The sequence below is a fragment of the Micropterus salmoides genome, unplaced genomic scaffold (genome assembly GCF_014851395.1).
Source record: "Micropterus salmoides isolate LMB-PRFRI ecotype aquatic unplaced genomic scaffold, ASM1485139v1 Ms_hic_scaffold_7, whole genome shotgun sequence".
NCBI classification, from domain to species: domain Eukaryota; kingdom Metazoa; phylum Chordata; class Actinopteri; order Centrarchiformes; family Centrarchidae; genus Micropterus; species Micropterus salmoides.
Genome location: NW_024044459.1, coordinates 24,864,897 through 24,888,452, shown reverse-complemented (window position 1 = coordinate 24,888,452; position 23,556 = coordinate 24,864,897). Strand labels below are relative to the sequence as shown.

The window sequence follows — 23,556 nt, the reverse complement described above, 5'->3', positions numbered from 1 at the left end:
TCCAGCTCTTTAGGTCCTTTTCAGACACTGACGCTGTGCTCATTGATCAAACGGCGTTATCACCACATATATTTACTAAATATCAAGGAATGGTACTTCTGCTAAGTTTATTTAACACTATTGATGGACCCCACAAAGAATATTATAGCGTTTAAAAGCAGTATTTGGAGGTGAATGCAATTCTCGGCAGGCAGTAAAACTCGGCATAACACCTGGATCAGTCGGTCACACGTCCAATTTCTCAGGAACAAGTTACAATTCACTCTACACATGCTTACTTTAGACCTTATTCCACATGGGGAAAAATAGCACCCTGTGGCAGACAGAGCCAATTTTAGAAGGAAAAAAATAATTTTGAGGTAGGAAAGTATTTATTCAAACTTCATTTATTTTTTTTGTAGCATTGCCTGCTTGGTAATTCATCTAATCAAACTTTAATCATGTTAATTGTGTGTCTATGTAAGTTAAGGTGACCAGATTTCTGAAATGAAAACCGGGGACATTTTTGGTTTGGTGGTCAGTATGTCATTAAAAAATATAATGTTATTATTCATGAAATTAAAACGGGGGACAATTTCGGTTTTATAATCTGTCAAATATAACTCTTCTGAATGAAATCAAGTCATTTTATGGCAGAAACTAGCTTTCAGTCAATAAATAGCCTGCAGTCCCATTCTGGCAAGTGTAATACTGCATTTTCTGTGTTGTTTTGGCCATTAAAGGTATTTTAAGAGGTAAAAAGTACTAGGTGAGTTATAATCTATCAAATTTAACCCTCATGAATATAATGAAGTAATTTCAGGGAAGAAATAACCTTTCAGTCAATAAGTAGCTGCAATCACTTTCTGGCAAGTAGAATAATGTATTCTATGTGTTGTTTTGGCCATTTATAATTCATTTGTTATATAACTCATCATCTAGTTTTGCGGGGATGCTCAGCCATGCAAATTCCCTCCTGTTTATGTCCTATTTAGTAAAGAGTAATAGATTCTGGAAAGTCACAAACAGGGAGGATCTGTCTCTCTTCCAATGATTTGTGCTCCGCGTCTCGCACAAAAAAATTCAAGACAATTCAACTTTGGCGACGTGCGGGGCGTGTGCGTGAGGCGAGCACTTCACTAACAATACATAATAATAATTGTCAATACAACTAAAGCCTGCTCAAGCACAGAAAACGGATTATTATTTGTGTTTTCAATAGAGACCATTGTTGAACCACTGGACATGAGGCTATTTTCCATTGGCATGCAAAATGGAGATCCCCTTCTTGTGCTGCGGAACAAACTTACCCAAGTAACATTTCCCAGTCAGACAAAAACTTTATGTAACAGCAGAAAAAAATGTCAATGTCATCACCCATGTATATCAAAAAATTCAGATTTTTTTACAGGATGCATATTTTACTGTCTCTTGTTAGGTGTATATACCCTTGCTCACTGCCCACCAGATGCAGAAAATTGGTGTGGGTTATCAAAGAAGGAAAGTTTCTCCTCAGGAGGATACCAGTGGAGAGGGTGAAGAAGAGACTCCAGTGAAGTCAAGTGGACAAGTCACAATTCGTGATGAATTGCTCAACAGAACGCACAAGTTTTTGGGAATGCTCAACACAACTATCCAACAACTTCAGATTCAAGGTTTGTTTTGTTAGATATACCAAAGGCTCATTATTTCATGAGTTTAATGTTTCACTACTAAAAACAAGTACACATTTTTTTTTAAGCATATGTTGAGCTGTACATGCCCGGAGACTGTAAACTGTTGTGAAAATACTGCTCACTTATATTTTCAATGCTCATTTCATAACCTTTTAAAATAAAAAACATTACAATCTAAAATTCAGTCTCTTTGTCACAGATGAGATTACACTGCACGTCCCTGAGCTAGACCTGGAGCCGGAGGTGGATGTACTGCTCTCTAATCCAGAGATAGTAGAGAAGTTGGAGCAGTGTGTGATGAACTGGCAGGCTCAGATTACTATTGTTATAGAGGAACAGCAAAATAAAAAGCACCAGGTTTGTAACCATCCCTATATTCTTTCAACCCAGGCAGGCTTGGTGGTTTGTCACAGTTAAAGAATGTAAATTTAGCTGAAGGACTTAGGGTCAGACACTGGCATGTATAGTCCCTGCTGCAGTGTTTCCCATTAATTCATTTTTTCCGTGATAGTTTCAAAATGAACCAAAAATATATTAACATAAAAGACTTCTAACTCTGTGTTTTCCCGCTGCAGCCCCCCGCTGCTATAAACTCGGGTTTGAACAGCGTTGAGTGTTTCCCATGGTGTTTCCACTGTCTCTTGTTTGTGAGAAGGCAATCAAGCTTGATGCTAAATTGCACACATATTAGAGCCTTTATGGTAAATGCAGTTAAAAGGAACAGAGCGAGCTGACAGGCAAGGTTAACGACTTTATTCTGGCTATTAAATCTTAATTGTACGCAATATGAGCACAACATAAAATATAATTTATTAAATTGCGTTGGACTTGGTGTAAGTAGAGCGAGGATACACATGTGACAAAGTCCGGTTTTCAAAATAAGGTGTTAACACAACGTTTACAGTATATATGGAAATAAGATTTATTGAATTATATTCACAGGAAGTATTAAACATGTTACTTGTGTCCATTAAAAGTAAAATAAAATATTAGGGAAAGTACTCTCAAATTATTCTTTGCTTTATGGTTGCTGGAAAAACATTAAATAAATTAGGTGACTTTTTGCTTTTTAAATTGTTTACTAGGCCACAAAATTGTTAACAAGAGTGCAAAGTTCTTCATAGATCTAGCCTCTTTATTTTGCTTTTAAAATGCACCAAATGAATACACTTAACTTTAAAATGTACAATTTTTTCTTCCGCGGACCACCCGTGAGGGTCGATGTCCACCCACCATAGTCTCACAAAATCCTGTGGCGAACACTGCCTGCTGAAATGTCTGAAGTGTTAGCAGAAATGAAATCCCTGTCAGCTCATAATGAAATTTTTCAAGAAAGAAAGCAGGAAAAAAATACACCGTGATGTCCATAGACCGATGTGAAACATTCACTTTGTGTTTTCCTCCAGGCACCTGGCCCTATGGCCGAGATAGTTTTTTGGCAGGAGCGCACATCCATCCTGAATGCTCTGAGTGAGAAACTTAAACAGCCTGTGGTAAAGAAGATCTTGGAGGTGATGACCAAAGCAGATGCAGGCGTTATTCAGACCCTGGAAGGAACGGTTGCTGAACTGACTAAATACCGTGTGGAGTCAGATGATAATTTACGCTTCCTGAGCACACTGGAAAGATACTTCATGGTGAACTTTTTTTTTTAAATGCATTGTTGCTGAATATTCTTAACAATGTCTAACTGGAGGATAAAAAAAGGATTTAAAAAAAAATAAATGGTGACTGCAAAATTGTTCTTCAATCCTCATCTTCACTTTTATCAAAGTTACTGTTGTCTGTTGTAGAATCTGGCTACTGGAGTAAATTTTGGTGTGATCCTGGAGACTATCCCTCCCCTGATGAGCAGCCTGCAAATTGTGTGGATGATCTCTTGCCACTATAACACAAACGAGCGCATGGTCCCTCTAATGGAGCGTATTGCCTGGCAGCTGTGTGAACGTGTGGATCAAGTAATTGATGTTCACACGCTATTCAAGTATGTGTGAATATATTTTTCATAGGAAGTTCAGGTTTTAGATAGAGTTTAACTTAAAATATTGGTCAGCAATCAGTCAGAACCCTTTATTCGCATAGGTTGTTTTGTGGTTTCAGTATAATTTAACAATGTGCTGTGCCTTGGACAGAGATAAGAGGGAAGTGGCCAAATCTAAGGTGCATGATGCTAAGCAGGTTCTCGACAAGTGGAAGTCATCCTACTTTGAAATGCGTGCTGAAATTGAAGAATCCGATAGGGATCCACGGTGGGAATTTGACCGGAAGAGACTGTTTGAGAGGACTGATTACATGGCTTCCGTCTGTCAGGACCTGTATAATGTCTTGCAGGTCAGTGTACATACACTTCATAAATTCTGACCTCTCACTCAATAGCTGAACATGTGAAGATACATAAAAAGCAACTCAGTTATTTAAAATTGTTTTCCTGGATTTGTGATTTTGTGCAGATTTTGGAGGAGTTCTATAACATCTTTGGTCCAGAGCTAAAAGGTGTGACTGGTGACCCAAAACAAATTGATGAAGTGCTGTGCAGAGTGGAAAGCCTGGTTTTGCCTATTGAGGATGTCAACTTTAATCCAATCCAGCTGGAAAATGATCATGCAAGACTTTGACACTACGGTGCAGGTGAGTTTAGGACGTCCAGCATGCAGAAGTTGAAGGTTCTGGACCAACACAACAAGTTAATTAAGCTTTGCTAGTATTAATGTACTTGTCAGTTGTCTGTGTGCTGCACCTCTGTTATCAAGCTGACTCACTTCTTCTCAGGCTATTGAAGGAGAGACCATCAACTTCATTGATGAGTCTTTTAAGACACTGCGCTCTTCAGCGGCTGCCTTTGACATGCTCCTGAAATTCAAACACATCCGCTCCAGAGAGGCCATCAACAATCATTTGATGAGAAAGTTTAATGACATCCGGGCTCAGTATTGCAAAGAGGTACCGTACTGTGAAATCAAGAAAAAGTGCTGATTGGTATTTGACGTCACAGTTATATTTTAAATGCTATCAAATTTTATGATAATATCAGATCAATACAAAGCTTCAGTTTCAGGAACACTGAGTCCATGCATGTGTATTGCAATGTGACTTACATTGTACTACCAACATTTACAACTAACTAAATTTAGTGATTACCCGTGGCAATTATTTCCTGTACATTTGATGTATCAAGGTGGAGCACATTAATCCATATAAAACCATGAAGTTAGATTGCACGCAGCTTCATCATTCAACACTGCTGTATTTAAAAAAAACGTGCTGCTGTATCAGTTTATAATTAGGAATTTGAATATAGTGAACATGGTCTGCAACAAGCACTTTTGTAGAAAACTTCTGCAAAGTCTTAAGTCTTTTTGTCTTTGTTGTAGGTGGAAAGCATAAATGAAATATTTGAGGCAAAGAAGAACAAACCACCACTAAATAAGAATGAGCCTCCTGTGGCAGGAGCCATTAGATGGGTCCGATCTCTTTTCCATCGCATCAAACACACCATCCTTCCCTTCCTGCAAGAGCCAGAGATGTTGGAGGGAGAACAGAGCAAAGTGGTGAGTTATGTCAATGTTCCACAGCTGTATAGGTTTAAACTTTTTGTTATTGAAAGCCTTGCTACATTCTGCTTAGGCCAAGGACAAGTACGTGGAAATGGCTGTGCAGATTCGGGACTATGAGGTGAAGAAGTATAAGAACTGGATGGCTGAGACAGAACACAACTTGCCATTGCTAATGAAAAAAACCCTGTTGGACAAGATTACCAGTGAAAAACAAATCCAGGCAGAACTGGTATATATCCTATACTATTTACTTACGTATCCCTCTTATTCAGTATTGTGCAAAATACAGATATAGTAACTATTCTTATTCTCTCAAATTCCCTACATTTGTTTTGATTATTCTCATTTTAAGGATGTCCCACCAACTGAAGGCAGTCAAAAGAGGGGCATGCGATACACTGTGAACTTTGCTCCAGAGATCAAGGAAATAATTTCTGAGACCAACAGCCTTGTGTCACTGGGCTACTCTGTGCCGTATCTGGCTCAAAATATTGCTCTACAAGAGCACAAATTAATCAGGTAATGCTACCCGCCAGTAACTGAATACAGAGTAGATACTAAATCACAAAACCACTGATTGGTGTAGTCTCTGGCCTGACCTCTGTAAATCTTGGTTTTAGGTATGTGGATGATCTGCACAACCTTGTCAACTGCTACCACTGTGTAATGGACAGCCTTAGTGAGGCACAGTTCATTATGCTGGCTCAACAGATCAAAGCGGTGGAAAAAGAGATGCAATTTGGAGTCAAAAGACTCAACTGGAATTCCTTGGGTATGATGCATGCAGAGGCACAAATGTTTGTGTAATCTGATTTATACACACTCAAGGTCTGATGAAATGAATGTTGTCTGTAAAATTGATTTCAGATAATATGTTTTTATCTATTTAGGTATCGGAGACTTCATCAGCCGGGGCAGGCAGGCTGTCTCTAAGTTTGAGTCAGTTGTCAGTCAAATTCAGAAGAATGAGCGAGAGATCGATTCCAAGTTGCAATCCATGGTGATGGCAAACCTACTGAAATTTCCAGTCCCAGATAAATCAGACAACTTACCTGGTAAAACTAAAAGAAGGATATTTTTTATCAGATGTAATAATTACGTTATAAGAATTCATTTTCATTGACTTGCAATTTTTTTCAAGGTGTCAAGGAGTTCTGTGAATGTATTGAGCGAGAGCGGACCAAGACTGTGAATTTACTGAGTAGGAAGCATGCCGACATTGGACCCCTCATTACTAAGATAGAACATTTGATCATGGAAACCAGCAGTGGCAAAGCCAAATGTATGGTTGATTATTACATGTACTGGGAACGCAAGGTACTAGACTCCCTTGTGAAGATGGTGCTGAGGTAATTACGTGATAATGCTCCTTTAAAATGCAGTACAGTATCTTTCTCAAGCATTGTAACATCCCTCTTGCTGACTTTCACATTTAGGAACGTTCAGGCCTTCAACGTGGCACTGATGGGAAATACTGCTCTTTTCCAAATTGATGCCATCCTCTCTGCCCCTAAGATTGTGTTGCAGCCCCCAAGCAATGAGATCTACTGGCTCATCATGCAGTGTATCAGAGACTGTATGGAGAGCACCAAGGTGGGATCACCATGATTCTCCATGAGTTTCACAAAATTTTTGTCCAAGTATTATTTCTAATCTTACACGGTTGACGTGACTTGGTTGTGCTTATATTTCTGTATTTCAGCAATTTGTGCGTTGGATGCGTGGGACCTGCATTGAGTGCCCCCCACAACGTGTGAGTGGTGAAGAGGAGCTAGTGACATTTACCTTCTGCAGTGACGTGTGGCAGCATCCTCAGATACACGAGAGTGCCAGGACAGTGTACCAGAATGTTCAGAGGCTCCTCCTGTCTGTGGATCGGTACCTTGACCACTGGAGACGCTATAGGCCCCTTTGGGAAAGGAACAAAACCATCGCCAATGAAAAGTTTGCTGCCAGAAAACCATCCTGTGTCATGTATGATGATAAGCTGCAGTTCCTTTCTCATATCAATCAGGAGGTGATGCTGGAGTCTTTGTTTAAGAATGAGCACAGCATCCGTTTAAACCTGGAGCCTCTGGCTCACACAGTGCGGGAGATCGCTGAGTCCTGGATCAGTTCACTAGGTAGCCTGCTCAACAAGCCTACCAAGGAGGATCTTTTCAACTTGAGAGATGAACTCATGGTATTGAATCATGCTGTACTGTTTGTTATTTTTATAGTAAATATTCTTTTTATATGTGATTCATCCATGTGTTTTTTTCTACAACAGCAACTCTCTATGAAGCTGAAACAGAGCCCTGACACTTTTGAAGAGCTAAAGTCTGTCCTTAGCACGATCTCAGACATCAGGGATATGTCTCTAGATGTGGAGATGAGATTCATTGATATCCAGGAAAGATACAGAACACTGGCCATGTACAAAATAAAGGTACTGTGTGTTTAATGTTAAATTATTTTGCCTTGAAAGCATAAGTTTATAGTGTTTCCCTTTGTTGAATTCCTTCGTTGTATTTTTTATGTGTAGGTTGGGGAGGATGAACTGGAGCTGGTGGCCAATATCGGCCAGATGTGGAGTGACCTATTTACAGAATCCAGAAAAGTGGATCGAAGTCTGACAGATGTCAAGAAATCATTTACTGAGGTAAGACACCAAACCCAAAACATCTCCCTAAACAGAAAATTAAATGTACTGTTTATTTTGTGTTTTTTTATTTTATTTAAATTTTCTTATTCTCCCTCCATTACACCCCCAGAGTTTAAGAAGGAGTTGTCTATCTTTGCTGAAAGCTTTAACATGCATGGCCCTGGAGCTGTGGGAGATGATTTGGAGAAAGGTATTTGTGAACTTGAACCCTGCCTTTGTTACATCCAGAAGAACAAAATATGGTGTTATATCTTCAAATGTAGTGGAGCAACCAGTCTCTTTCTTTTGTTCTTTGCAGGACTGACCATTATGGAAACATGTGAGGCGGACCTTGCCAGGGTAGTGGCAGGACGACAGGAGCTAGCTAATGCTGAGAAACTGTTGGACTTACCAGTCACCGTGTACCCAGAGGTTATCAGCATTCAGAATGACATGAAGGGCTTGAGACAGATATATGGTATCTATAAAGCTCAGAAGGTCAGATGTGGTGGTTGTCGGTGACACATCTAAGTTACATATTAGGACACATTTAACGAAATTCTAGTCAAAATGGTTTTTCAGATATTTCATGTGTTTGTCCTTTACATCTTTAGGATGCAAAGACAGAGTGGTCTCAGACCTTGTGGGTGGATTTAAACATCCAGCTACTGCAGGAGGGTGTTGAGGGTTTCATAAAAAGCTTGAGGCAGCTGCCCAAAGATGTGCGGGCGTTACCAGTGGCCTTCTTTCTAGAAGGACGCATGAAGGAGTTCAGAGAGTCCCTGCCTCTTCTGCTGGACCTGAAGAATGAGGCCCTCAGAGACAGGTCAGTCTGCAGATTGACACCAGAATCTAACCAAAATAAATCTGACACCCAAAACAAGATGCAGATTAATAATAGTATCAAATTATTGTATGTTGACCAGGATATATATATATATATATATACTGTATATGCACACCTCAAAATTGAAATGTGTTTTTATGTTTTGTGCTGCAGACACTGGAAGGAACTGATGGAAAGGACTGGCACTAGCTTTGAGACGAACCTTGACAGCTTCACTCTGGTTTGCTATGGAGTTGCACAAATATGCAAATGTCATAGGTGACATTGTCACTTCTGCTGTAAAAGAGCTCAGCATTGAGAAGGCAAGCGCCTTTGTGAATGGCCTTAAACTGGTGTTAGGGATTTGTTGTATTAGTTTATCAGTAAAATCATGAAAACTTATGAAACATACTATCTGTATCTGTGCTTCCAGGGAGTGAAGGAGGTGGTGGACACCTGGGAAAACATGAATTTCTTAACCGTTGCCAGTTTCAACCTTTTTTTTTATCGCACATGAGTGTAACTCGTGTGTTTGAAGGTGAACTTAAATGAAATTAGAAATGTTATTATCTTTTCAGTATAATGGACGCACAAGAGTTTGAGTGGGAAAGCCAACTAAGATTCTACTGGATCAAGAAACATGACAACCCATTTGTGCGTCAGTGCAGTGCGTCATTCTCTTGCGGCTATGAATACATGGGGTTGAATGGTCGATTGGTTATAACCCCACTGACAGACCGGATCTACCTCACACTCACACAGGTCTGAGAAGCTTTGCAAATTTGTATTAACCCAACAAATTAATAAAAACACCGAAAGCTGTTTCAGAAGCAGGATCTCTGCATGTGGGTGTGTATTTGTGATGCAGGCCCTCTCCATGTACCTGGGTGGAGCTCCTGCTGGACCGGCTGGTACAGGAAAGACTGAGTCCACTAAAGATCTGGCCAAGGCTTTAGGCCTGCTCTGTGTGGTTACAAACTGTGGTGAGGGCATGGACTACATGGTAAGGAACCTGCACTTGAAGAGCCAGCAGCTATTTCTTATTGAGGATTTTATTTCTTCACTTTTGTACTTTCAGGTGCTGGCAAAGAAGATGACAGTGCCGTATAAGCTGGCTCGTGAGCAGCTGTCCAAGCAGTCTCATTATGACTTTGGGTTGCGAGCTCCGAAGTCTGTCCTAGTTATGGCAGGAGAGCTAAAGAGAGGCTCACCAGACCTCAGCGAGGTAGTTATTAACATTTTCATGTTTCATTTTCATATAAAACTGAATAGAAAACTTCTTTGTTTTGTTTCCATTCAACATGGAACTACAGAGTTATTCATTTGCGATCCCTCAGGTATAGGCTGCAGCTTGATTGCCTTTGGGAAAATGTTGGTGTAAATGAATGGCACTTTTTTACTAGTGACTGACGGCTTTGGCCTTGTAAATACAGGTGCTGGTCATATAATTAGAATATCATCAAAAAGTTGATTTATTTCAGTAATTCCATTCAAAAAGTGAAACTTGTATAATGTATACATTCATTCCACACAGACATATATTTCAAGTGTTCATTCCTTTTAATTTTGATTATTATAAGTGACAACTAATGAAAACCCCAAAATCAGTATCTCAGAAAATTAGAATATTGTGAAACGGTTCAATATTGAAGACACCTGGTGCCACACTCTAATCAGCTAATTAACTCAAAACACCTGCAAAGGCCTTTAAATGGTCTCTAAGTCTAGTTCTGTAGGCTACACAATCATGGGGAAGACTGCTGACTTTACAGCTGTCCAAAAGACGACCATTGACACCTTGCACAAGGAGGGCAAGACACAAAAGGTCATTGCTAAAGAGGCTGGCTGTTCACAGAGCTCTGTGTCCAAGCACATTAATAGAGAGGCGAAGGGAAGGAAAAGATGTGGTAGAAAAAAAGGGTACAAGCAATAGGGATAACCGCACCCTGGAGAGGATTGTGAAGCAAAACCCATTCAAAAATGTGGGGGAGATTCACAAAGAGTGGACTGCAGCTGGAGTCAGTGCTTCAAGAACCACCACGCACAGACGTACGCAAGACATGGGTTTCAGCTGTCGCATTCCTTGTGTCAAGCCACTCTTGAACAAGACACAGCGTCAGAAGCGTCTCGCCTGGGCTAAAGACAAAAAGGACTGGACTGCTGCTGAGTGGTCCAAAGTTATGTTCTCTGATGAAAGTAAATTTATCATAGAAAATATTTTCCACTTTAATTCTTGTTTTTGAAAGATTTTGTAATGCCTTGTGGTCTCCTCTTGTTATTTCCGTCTTTCCTCCCCATAGGATATGGTGTTGATGCGCGCTCTCAGGGACATGAACCTGCCAAAGTTTGTGTTTGAGGACGTGCCTCTGTTCCTCGGGCTGATCTCAGACCTGTTCCCTGGGCTGGACTGCCCTCGTGTCCGCTATCCCAACTTCAATGATGCTGTGGAACAAACCCTCTGAACCCTAAAGCCATGAGTGTGATTGAACTTTATGGTATTCTGGACCCTGACGCTCGAGACTGGACTGATGGTCCAGGGATGTGGATGCTCTTTGGGTCGAGAATATGAACTCGGTGATGGATGACAACAAGCTCCTCACTCTAGCCGACGGAGAACGGATTCGTTTAGAGTCACTGTGCCATGCTGTTTGAGGTTTGTCTGAATTTTTAGCTGTTCTGCAAAGCAACTTTGAGAGAATAATGTAGGGAAACTTCACCGTCACAGGTTGGAGATCTGCAGTATGCTTCCACCGCTACTGTTTTCCGCTGTGGGATGGTTTTCGTTGATCCCAAAAACCTGCGATACACCCCATACTGGCAGAGATGGGTGAACAACAGATCTGGCGGGGTATGAGAAAAACGCATATACACTGTATATAATAATTGTACTTGCTTATAAATGATGATGATTTTTTTAGGAACAAGACGTGCTCAACAAACTGTTCGAGAAGTATGTGCACAGCTCTATTGACATGATTGTGGATGGAATCGTTGATGGGAAACAGGGCCCAAAACTGAAGACTGTTGTCCCTCAGACAGATCTGAACGTGGTGGGTTAATCTCCTCCATCCATCATACTCCAGTACTGGTATTGTTGTATTTATTTTAGTGGCCTCGCTCCACTGGCTCCCTGTACATTTTAGAATACATTTTAAGATTCTAATGTTTGTTTTTAAGTCACTTAATGGGTTGGCATCTCAGTACATCTCTGAGCTCCTGCAAACTTACACCCCGCCAAGGTCACTGAGGTCTGCTGATCAGCTGCGGCTGAACGTGCCCAGGACCAGGCTGAAGACCAGGAGCGATCGCTCTTTTTCAGCAGTTGCCCCCAAACTGTGGAATGACTTACCTCCTCACATTAAAGTGGCGCCCAACCTCCACACCTTTAAATCTCGTTTAAAAACATATTTTTATTCCCTGGCTTTTAATTCACCATGAGGGCTGCTGTGGTCTTCGTTGTCACTGTCAGTGTTGTTTTTATTTGTTTTGTTTTTATCTGTCATGAGCATATTATATATCATCTCTGTAAAGCACTTTGGTAACCTTGTTGTTTTTTAAATTGTACTATATAAATAAAGTGGATTGGATTTTATTAGGATAGTCCCATGTTTAGACTACTTGGGTGAACTGTGCATGTGTTGGCTGTGTGTTCAGGTGACTCAGCTGTGCTTGACACTGGATGCGCTGCTTGAGATTGAGACTAGTAGAGCTGAAGTCCTGGAGTGTTACTTCCTGGAAGCTCTGTACTGCTCACTAGGGGCCACATTGCTGGAGAGCGGCAGGACCAAGTTTGATGAGTTCATCAAAAGGCTTTCCTGCTTAACCTCAGTGAATGATGAGAACATGCTGGCTGGACCTGGTGAGATCCCAGGTAAAAAAACAGATAGATAGAAATGAGAATTTGGAGAATTTGTTTGGGAGGTATGGCTATATATAATATGAGATTATAGTTTTACTTTTACACTTTGCTGCTACTGCTATACTCTAATTCTGAACATGCATACGTGCAAGTCTTACTATTGATAAGAAAATGTCCATACAGGATACCTCCCGACTCTCTATGATTTCCATTTTGATGGAACACAGGAGAGGTGGGTTCCCTGGAGTTCCCTGGTCACCAGATACATCCACAACCCTGAAATGAAGTTTGCTGATATTCTAGGTAATGGTCAATTTGGTGAGCTATGAGGCAAGGACAGAAGTGTCCTGCATACATACATATGGATTTAAACATTTTGGCCCTCCCAAACTTCCACTTCTTCCACTTTGATTCCCCCATCTTTACTTTAGTGCCAACTATCGACACCACGAGAGCCAGCTGGATCCTGGAACAGATGGTGAAGATAAAGAGGCCAGTGCTTCTGGTGGGAGAGTCTGGCACCTCCAAGACCGCTACCATTCTGAACGTCCTGAAGAACTTGAATGCAGATACAACTGTGAGTTTATCATCTTACCATGCATGTGCACATTTGTCACTTGAGTTTGAATACTTTAAAATTCTTCCCTTTTGTTTCTAGATTACTCTGATCATCAACTTCTCATCCAGAACAACGTCAATGGACCTACAGAGAAACTTAGAAGCCAAGGTGGAGAAAAGGACCAAAGAGATCTATGGGCCTACAGTGGGGAAGAGACTGCTTGTCTTTATGGATGACATGAATATGCCAAAGGTACCGGCTCCGAGCTCTCAACCAAGTTTCTTATCGCCTTTACTGTGGTGAATGACAACGCTTGTATTTTTGATAATATTGTAATATACTGTATGCTCGCCCAGGTGGATAATTACGGCACACAACAGCCTATCGCACTTCTGAAGCTGTTGTTGGACCGGGGAGGCATATATGACAGAGGGAAGGAGCTTAACTGCAAAATTCTCAAGGACCTTGGCTTTATTGCTGCCATGGGAAAGGCAGGAGGTGGGAGGAACGAGGTGGATCCCCGCTTTATCTCGCTCTTCAGTGTTTTCAGCATCCCCTTCCCTGCAGTGGAGTCCCTCCACCTTATCTACGCTTCCATTATCAAAGGCCACTGCAGAGTGAGTATTTCTTTTCCACATACATCAATACACACCAGAATTTCAGTCATCAATATCACTCAGATTTGTTAAACCTGATCAAATCTTTTAGCCATTTGAGGACGCCATACAGAAAGTTTGTGATAAGGTCACCTTCTGCACTCTGGAACTGTACAACAACATCATCAAAGATCTTCCACCCACTCCCTCCAAGTTCCACTACATCTTCAACCTGAGGGACCTGTCAAGAGTCTACAATGGACTGACCATCACCAAACCTGATGGGTCTGATCAAGCACAGACACTCTATTAGCAGATTAACAGAGATGGTGCAGTTACAGGTCTGTGTTTCTAAATGTCATTTTTTCACTCTTATTTCTATGTTATCAAACATCTCATGTGAAGAGATATTTGCAAAGAAATCTCCAGCATCTAGTAATGGAATCTTCTTTTCCCAGATGTTTGAGATAACACTAAGCAGAGGATACAGTGAGTCAAACCTCCGTGACGACCTGAAAACACTGTACTTGAAGCTTGGCATTGAAAATAAGAAGACAGTGTTCCTCTTTTCTGATGCACATGTTGTTGAGGAAGGCTTCTTGGAACTGATTAACAACATGCTCACCTCAGGTTGGATATCACTATATACCCCAGGCTCATCCTACATTTATCTTTCTTAAAAGCTACAGCTGTAGCCCTCTGATCATGCTTTGTCTTTATAGGCATTGTGCCTACATTGTTCCCTGATGATGAGAGGGAGTCACTTCTCAACCAGCTTCGTGATGAGGCTCTTTAGATGGGAGCAGGTCCTTCCAAAGAGAGTGTGTGGCAGTACTTTGTCAACAAGTGCGCCGACAATCTACACGTTGTTTTAAGCATGTCTCCCGGGGGGCGACACCTTGAGAACACGCTGCAGGAACTTCCCAGGTGAAAAACGATGTTAGACTTCACTTGATTTGAATATAATTTCTGATTTTATTTAACCAACTGTGTGTGCTTCTGTCTCAGGACTGATGAACAACACTGTGATAGACTGGTTCCTGCCGTGGCCTCCACAGGCGTTACTTGCAGTGGCTCAGTCTTTTCTCGGTGTGTAATTACACACATTTGTATCTTTTTTGCTTTGTTTTTGTTGTGGAAAAGTTTTTTTCTTTACTTTGTTTAGCTGCAATGAGACCTACAACTGAAAATTCTGTATTATATATTTTACAGGTGAAAGTCCAATGATTCCTGTGGCACACTCTGCAGCAGTGATAGCTCATGTATGCATGGTCCATAGCTCTGTGGGTGACTACAGCAAGCTCTTCCAGCAGAAACTCAGGCGTTGTAACTTTGTTACTCCAAAGAACTACTTGGACTTCATTAGCACCTACTCTAACCTCTTGGAGGAAAAGGACCAATCTATCCTGGGTGAGAAGATGGAACATGTTAATTAATTCAGTGTCTCTGTGGGAAGGGTTACACTGGTGCCACGTGTGCATTAATACGTTTGTGATGATGTGAGAGACTGTGTTTTGTTAACTTGTTCTCTCCTGTTCCAGCTCAGTGCAAGCGTCTAGAGGGAGGTTTGGATAAACTGAAGGAGGCCAGTGAGCAGCTGGCTGAGCTGAATGTCAAGCTAGCAGAGCAGAAGGTGGTCCTCGCTGAAAAGTCCACAGCTTGTGAGGCCCTGCTGGATGAGATCACCACAAACACCACTGTAGGTCAGTGAGTACCCGCATCTCTTACGCCAGAGTTATAATAAACACAGTGTACTGTAGGCTTCCGAAACTAAACACAGCTGTTACAAACCACTTACCAATAACCTTTCCTTCTAGCTGAGGAGAAGAAGACTCTGGCAGAAGACAAAGCCAAAGAGATTGAAGAGCAGAACAAAGTGATAGCTGTTGAGAAGAAAGAGGCTGAAAGCTCCCTGGCTGAGGCTCTGCCGGCATTAGAGGCAGCCCGCAACGCCCTGCAAGACCTGGACAAATCTGATGTCACAGAGATCCGGTAAACTCTCCTCCTTACTCAGAGTGTCATTTTCATTCTGTTGCTGAAAAACCTAACAATGGTCAGACTGATCAGGTTCAAGGAATAAACAGTGTAAGTGATGTTGACACGCATACTAAACTTCTGTAAAAGAAAACTGATGATATGCAAAACCAGGACTTAATATACCAAAAAGCAAACTTATGCTCTCTGTTAATCTGTTCACATCCCTCTATCTGCCTTGTCCTGCTGGTCCATTATGTAGATCCTTTGCCAAGCCACCCAAACAGGTGCAGGTGGTTTGTGAGTGCATCCTGGTGATGCGTGGCGTCAAGGAGATCAGTTGGCAGTCAGCCAAGGGGATGATGTCAGAGGCTAACTTCCTGCGCTCGCTGATGGAGATGGACTGTGATTCCATAAATAACAACCAGGTCAGGACTGTCAAAGGTAAGTCAGCTTCATGATCAATGGAAACCTAAAATGCAAATGATAATACCCATGTTCTGCATATTATAGAGGCATTTGCGTTTGGCAAGTATGCCACAGTTGTTTTTTTGCGATTGCCCCACTGCTAGGCTTCCTAAAGAACCTCCACACGACCTTTGAGGAGATGCAAGCCATCAGTAAGGCTGGCTCGGGAATGCTCAAGTTTGTTGAGGCTATCATGGGTTACTGTGATGTTGCCAGGGAGATAAAACCCAAAAGAGAGAAGGTAATGTATGGTTTGTAAGTGCACATTACATCAAGCTCTGTAAGAAGGAACACAGATTAAACAGCTAAACTGTTTTATATTTTTTTAAGTTGGCACGCCTAGAGAAGAACTTCTTTCACAGTAAGCGGGAGCTGGAGCGGATTCAGAGCGAACTTAGCGACATCCAGAAAGAGTTGAAGGCTCTTGGAGAAAAGTACCACGCCGCTATCGGGGAGAAACAGCTGCTACAAGAGGAGGCTGAGCTCATGGAGAGGAGGCTGATAGCTGCTGACAAACTAATTTCTGGCCTGAGCTCCGAGAATGAACGGTGCGGCTATAAAAGACCCACCACTGGGGGGCACAATACCTGCGCCTAACCAACCCTGCTCAGAGTTGCTTATTTGTTTATTTTTATTTGTCACCCCTTTTCTTCCTCCTGTCTTTCTTTTCAACTCTTCCCACTCAATTGGACACAAGATTTGGAGGAGTTGAAGCAGCGTCGCGTGCGTCTCCTGGGTGACTGTCTGATCTCTGCTGCTTTCCTGAGCTACGAAGGGGCCTTCAGCTGGGACTTCAGGAATGAAATGGTATACTAAATATGGGTTAAGGATGTGCAGGAGAGAGGCATCCCCTTAAGCCAGCCTTTCAAATTGGAAAACCTTCTGACTGATGAGGTAGAAATCAACAGGTGAGAAGAAACTTATAGACAAACTGATATACAATATGAATTTGTCCTATCAAATGATAGGAATTACTTGTTGTAGTAGCAGGACGGCTGCTTGTTGCAAATATATGGATCTGTCTTTATTTCAATGGCTCTTAACACTGACTATAGGGCTAACGTGTCAAATAAACCTTGTGTGACAGATGGGGCTCAGAGGGCTTGCCTCCAGATGAGCTGTCAGTGCAGAATGGAATCCTCACAACCAGAGGGAGTCGATTTCCCATGTGTATTGACCCTCAACAACAAGCCCTCAACTGGATTAAAAAGAAGGAAGAAAACAATAACCTCAAGGTACAAAAAAGCTCATACATGTGTACATTTTGTGTCTTTACTGCTTACAAGTCCCAGACTGACTGCAATAGTTCCCCATTGCTTACAGCCCCGAGTCAGCACTTTGGAAAGAGTCACTACGTGCGGTCCTGACAGTGTTATCATCACTTTTCCCCCCCAGATCTCATCTTTTAATGATCCAGACTTCCTGAAGCAGGTAGAGATGGCCATCAAATATGGATTCCCATGCCTTTTCCAAGATGTGGATGAGTACATCGACCCTGTGATTGACAATGTCCTAGAGAAGAATGTAAAAGGAGCAGAGGGCAGACAGGTCATCGTGCTGGGTGACAAGGAAGTTGACTATGATCCCAACTTTAAACTTTACCTGACTCTGTCCTGCTCCAAAGACTGAAGAACATCATGAACACTCTGACATACAGTGTTTATAACTATGGCTGCACAGGTAAGATATTAAAGACTAAATAATGACATAGATTGAAAAATGTGCATTTCTTTAGATAAAGCACAGTACTCATGATTACTTTGTAGAAGTTAAACTTTCTGTTTTCCTTAGGTCTGTTTGAGAGACACAAGCTACTCTTTTCCTTTAACATGACCATCAAGATTGAGCAGGCAGAAGGGAGGGTGCCTCAGGAGGAGTTGGAGTTCTTTATCAAGGGTGAGAAATCCAAGAGAAGTTTAACTCTAAAATATTTAGGTAGATTACAGTGATCACAAACATCTGTATGCACACAATGTACAAAGTAAATTTTCTTATTTTTCCACTAAAGGTAATCTATCCCTAGAAAAGAGCACTCGCAAAAAGCCTTGTGACTGGCTTCCAGACCAGGGCTGGGAGGACATAGTGAAACTCGCAGAGCTCTTGCCTGAGCAGTTTGGCTCTCTGCCTGATGATGTGGAGAAAAATTCCACTGAATGGAAGTCTGTAAGTGACTGACCACAGTGACAAGAATCACCATAGGCATTTCACTGAATCGGTTTAGAGTCTAACCTTCGTTCTATTTCTCCTCAGTGGTATGACTTAGATGGCCCAGAACAGGCTCCATTCGCCATGAAATATGAAGAGAACCTGTCAGCCTTTCAGAAGCTGCTGTTGCTGCGCTGCTTCTGTGTTGATAGGGTCTACAGAGCTGTGACAGACTATGTCACTGTCACCATGGGCGAGAAGTGAGACTGTTTCTATTAATTTTTCTGTTCAATTAATAATGCAGTTAAAGATATATATACACAATATGTATATACTGTCACTGTGATACAGTATACTTTATATACAGTTAATGTATATACACCACTGTGGTGCAGGTTAAATTGACAGAGACAAAGTTTACAGATGATATAACTATTTAAACAGAGAGAAATCAGGCCCTGAGTTTCCACTTGTTGTTGTATTTCTGCTCAGATATGTTCAGCCCCCTGTGATCAGCTTTGATGCAGTTTATGAGCAGAGCACACCTTCCTCCCCCATTGTCTTCATCCTGAGTCCTGGCTCTGACCCAGGCAGTGATCTCAAGAAACTAGCAGAAAGGTCAGGCTTTGGAGGCAAGTTGAAGTTCCTCGCTATGGGCCAAGGCCAAGAAAAGGTACTGAAGACTTCTTAAGTCTGGTCAAGTGAATTGAGTGTAAGGATCACTAAGTAGTCACACTAAGTAAAAATAAAAAGTTAAGAAGTTGAGAGTAATTGCAGTTGCTGGAGAGGGCTGTGTCCCGTGGTCAGTGGTTGATGCTACAGAACTGCCACCTGCTGGTAAAGTGGCTACAGGAACTGGAGAAGTCCTTATAGAGGATCACCAAGCCCAACCCCAACTTCCGTTTGTGGATCACCACTAACCCCATTAAGGATTTCCCCATTGGTATCCTGCAAAAGTCTCTAAAGGTGAAACACATTTTCTCTACCTTCAGCAGTTTGGATTTTTGTAGATGGGAGGGTTAAGTTTCTAAAATCACGCAAGGAATTCCTCAAATACATGTTGTATTTTATGCTTTTATTCTGTATGTTGGCAGTATGACATTGTAGTATTTCAAGTACAGCAAGGTGATACTTTTTAAAAATTGTACACACCAGTGGGGGATAACCACATTCAATGAGCATGGAAGTAACAGTCACATACTCCCAATACATATCAGAATGTTTTTTGAAACTAGTGAAAAATCTCAAACAAGGGTGGTTTAATGACAGTTATATTTCACTTTTTAGTGGTTTAAACTATGTAACTGTGCTCAACAGGTGTGTATGGAGATCCTGGACACCTACCTGACCAAAGCTCACAACCAAGGAGACAGCAATCTTCCCTGGGGAAGTCTTAAATACCTTATTGGGGAGGTTAGGCTGAACTCATTATGTTTAAATAAATTGTATATTCATTATGTTTCTAGCTTATGCTGCAAGTTTCGCTTGTCCGTATAATGTTTTCTAGGTGATGTATGGTGGGCGAGCCATAGATAGCTTTGACCGTAGGATCCTGACTGTCTACATGGATGAGTACCTTGGAGACTTCCTCTTCTACAACTTCCGGTGCTTCCACTTCTTCTGCAACAAGGACGTAGATTACAAGATCCCTCCAAATGGCCCAAAGAATGTATATGTTGGTCAGTTGTTGTTTTCATTATGTCAAATTGCCTTATTTTAAAAAAAGAGAAGTAAATGTTCTTTCATCACTCACAGCTATACTCTGTTACAGATGAAATTGAGACACTGCCACTGGCAAACACATCAGAGGTAACGGGTCTTCATTCCAACGCAGAGATAGGATACTACACGCAGGCAGCTAAAGACATGTGGCGTCACCTAATAGACCTGCAGCCTCAGACCGGTAGGATTTACTTTTCATCTCTCTTGCCTCTCTGAGAGCAGAAGAGCATCCTCAGAAATAATATATATTATTTTTCAAATGGAGAAGCTGTTCCATACTGTTAAAGGGTGTTTGCCTTTCACTCTTTTCCACCATGCTGACAAGTTACACACTCTCTTATGCCTCAGGTGAATCTGGTGGAAGCATCAGTAGGGATGAGTACATCAGCCAGGTGGCCCAGGACATTCAGAACAAGCTGCCCAAGTTATTCGACATGGACGTGATCCGTAAAAAGTTTGGCACAGACGTTTCCCCAACCTCAGTGGTGCTGCTTCAAGAACTGGAGCGCTTCAACAAACTAGTGGTCCGCATACAGCGCTCTCTGGCTGAGCTGCAGAGGGTGAGAAGGAGGGGCGGGGGACAACAAGATATGGGGGGGGTTAATACAGACAGGTGTCGAATCTTTGTGCTTCTCAGGGTTAGACTTCTGATTCTCCTTGTGTCCCCCAGGCCTTAGCTGGTGAAGTGGGAATGAGCAGTGAGCTGGATGAGGTCGCTCGGGCCCTTTTTAATGGTCACATCCCTGCCATTTGGAAGAAGTTAGCACCTGACACCTTGAAATCCCTCGGCAACTGGATGAGCCACTTCCAGAGGCGTTATGAACAGTATAATTGCTGGGTGAGGATGGACACACACTACCACAGATAACCTCTTATAAGTAGCCGTCTGCATTCACACAAGTTATGAATACATTTTTATGTCTGATGTGTCTGTGTATGTTGTTTCCACCAGGTGGATGTGGGAGAGCCAAAGGTTATGTGGCTATCAGGACTCCATATCCCAGAGTCCTACCTGACTGCCCTGGTCCAGGCCGCATGCAGGAAAAATGGCTGGCCTCTGGATCTATCCACACTGTACACCGAGGTGACCCAGTACCGCAGTGAGGATGAAGTCAGTGACAGACCTGGACAGGGTATGAAATGACTCTCACCATTTGCACGATTAGCGATGAGTTAGAAAGACTAATAGTCTTTTTCCGTACAGGCTGCTTTGTGTCTGGCCTGTACCTGGAGGGAGCAGACTGGGATATGGAGAAGGGCTGTCTAGTGAGGAGTAAACCAAAAGCTCTGGTTGTTGAACTGCCAATTCTCAAAGTCATCCCTGTAGAGACACGCCGCCTCAGGCTACAGGTGCGAACCACAAGCGCTACAAGCCTCCATACAATACTTTAGTTCACTATTTTGATGGCTTTTCCTGTTGTCCTGATGTGTGAATTTCCGTGTGCTTTTTACCACAGAATACGCTGCGGACACCGATGTACACCACGTCCTTGCGGCGGAATGCAATGGGTGTGGGACTGGTGTTTGAGGCAGACCTGTTCACCACCATGCACATCTCCCACTGGGTGCTCCAGGGAGTCTGTTTATGTCTCAATGCTGACTAAAGACAGCCCTCAGCCGCACTGAGCTAGTTTGCTTTCACACAGTCTATTTTGGCATATTAATTAATAACAATGTCTCATGTCTGCTTTTTGAGAGAACAAACATGTTTGATAGCTCTGGCTTTTGGGCAGATTACAGGATAAACAAATACATTTTTATTAAAGATTGTACATGGTTTATAAAATAAACTGATAGACACATAAGAAAACTAGGGTATTTTTGACTCAATATCTACTTCATAGCTTTCTTTATTTTCTCACTAGGTGGCAGCACACAACTGTACTGAGCTCTTCACTGTGGGCAGTAGCTCCAGGGATTTCTCTTTGGTGTTACAGTGGACTAAAGTCCCAGTATGTTACAGTGAGTCAGGATCTTTCAGTGTCAGTCTGCTGTTTATTAATGAATACATGTTTGCAGTTGTTGTTGTTTCTCTTTCAATAAAACATTTCAGAATTCTGTCCATTCTCAAAAAGGACAGTGGATGCTCAGTATTTCTGCTGAGGTTGTAAAAGGGAACGTAAGCTGCTGCATACAGTGGAAAATGTACCACTGACCAAAAGCTGCTAAAGTTTTCCACTTTACCCAAGTAGCTTTTCAGCTGTTCCCTGCGGTATAGGCAGGTAGCACTGTGTGCTGTATTGTAACATTTAAGGAACAGATCTAGTGCAGCGTTGAGTAATCAAGGCTGCTGAGGTCAGCATGCCAAAGTAGGTGAAGTTTACTCTAAAAATCAGACCACACCGGAGCACCTGGCAGCTGGTGTGGCAGTGACGTCACAGAAACACAGAAATAAAAACAGCAACAGTTTTGAGCCATACAGTAACACATGCAACATCCATCATGTAGCAACATGAAAATATGTTAACATTTACTAAGTCTTAAGTCCTGTAAAAGCCCAAGATCACTGCCGTGCTTCTCATTACTGAATTGTGTATCTTAAAAAGGCCCCCTCTGAATGGCAAATGGTAAAGAACCGGCCCCGTCTCAGCTCTATCTGGTATGACTATCGCAAAGAGTGAAGATCAGGACATGTGTGTGTTTCCCTGTTGAAAGAATGGTGTGTCTAATGAACCTACACTTCATGTGAGTGAGCAGATCTTCAGTGAATGCACCTACACAGACAATGATGCAGGTACTTCTGCTTGTCTAGTATTAGGGGGGAGGAAATGATGCAAGCAGGAGAATAACAAAAAATTATTTTAAAATCATCTCAGTGGAGCCTAACTCCAGTCACCCTCCTCAAAGGTCAAAATGATTTTCAGCTGCTTGTGACTGAAGGGATTTACATTAACCCCAATCACTATGGAGTGGCCTGGTAAAATACCATGGGTGCCCTGAAACAAAAGACTGACACATCATTTTCCAGATCTTCCCCCCCACCCCCAAAGTTTCCGTTTGTTGTGATTGGGAGCAGGTGGGGTATGTGGGCTCAGTCCCATTCAAGGGCAGTCAGTTTCTCCCTTTTGTATAGGGGGTGATTAGTGCCAGTCTGAATGCCCTTCTGTGAGTGTCAAAGTGTGCCGTCTCTCATTACCTGAGAACGTCACCAAAACTACAGAGCACTAGCCAGTTGCATAAGTGCTCTTTGCAGTCTGCAGCATCTTTTGCAGCTGGTGAGAGATGCAGCTCAGCCCATGAGGTGTAGTCTCCCCAACCACAGATATACATCTTGGGCTCAAGTTTTTGGTTGCAGCGCCAGGAGTTTAGTTTGGACCAGGACCACAGCCCAGTGGTTACTGTATGCTTGCACTGTAAACCTACATATCCCACAATAATGGGACAAGGGAGGTTACAGTAATGTCATCTATGTGTTTTTGTCCTATGGTGGTCCTGTGCATTTATGTCCTATGTAACCATTTTGTCCTATGGTTACCATCATATAAGCATAGGATATATATACAGTATATAAGGTATATATATGTGTGTGTGTGTGTGTGTGTGTGTGTGTGTGGTAACAATCTAGTTAAAGTAAC

General features: G+C 42.0%; 1 pseudogene; it reads left to right on the top strand.

Moving 5' to 3' along the window:
• The first annotated feature begins 1,185 nt into the window (after positions 1–1,185).
• On the top strand, positions 1,186–21,999 carry LOC119891732 (annotated as a pseudogene).
• The last annotated feature ends 1,557 nt before the right edge of the window (positions 22,000–23,556 follow it).